The sequence below is a fragment of the Nicotiana attenuata genome, chromosome 9, assembly GCF_001879085.1.
Source record: "Nicotiana attenuata strain UT chromosome 9, NIATTr2, whole genome shotgun sequence".
Classification (NCBI taxonomy): domain Eukaryota; kingdom Viridiplantae; phylum Streptophyta; class Magnoliopsida; order Solanales; family Solanaceae; genus Nicotiana; species Nicotiana attenuata.
This window is the reverse complement of record NC_031997.1, coordinates 4,513,031-4,513,410: the sequence shown is the minus strand read 5'-3', so window position 1 is coordinate 4,513,410 and position 380 is coordinate 4,513,031.

Below are 380 nucleotides of genomic sequence, written 5' to 3'. Positions count from 1 at the left end.
TTATAACACTTCAAAACCGAGGTTAGCCATTTTTATCAAAACACAAGCTTGGGAGCTCGAATTTGGGAGAAATTTTGAGGGATTTTCGAGGGCAACGACTGGGTAACGATTCTCTACTCTCTTATGCTTAAAACCCACTAATCTAATCACGAATTCCTCCTTAATTTCGGATATTTGAATGAAAAATGGGTAAAACTTCATAGACCAAGTTATTGAGTTTTGAGTGGGTGTTTGACCTCCGATTTGAGAGATTTTTGTATGGTTAGACTCGTGAGAGTACGAGGGTTTTGGAAATGTAAAATTTATCCGATTTTGAGACGTTGGCCCGAGGGGCGTTTTGGTCATTTTACCTAATTTCGCGTCTTAGCTTTAAATTAAAT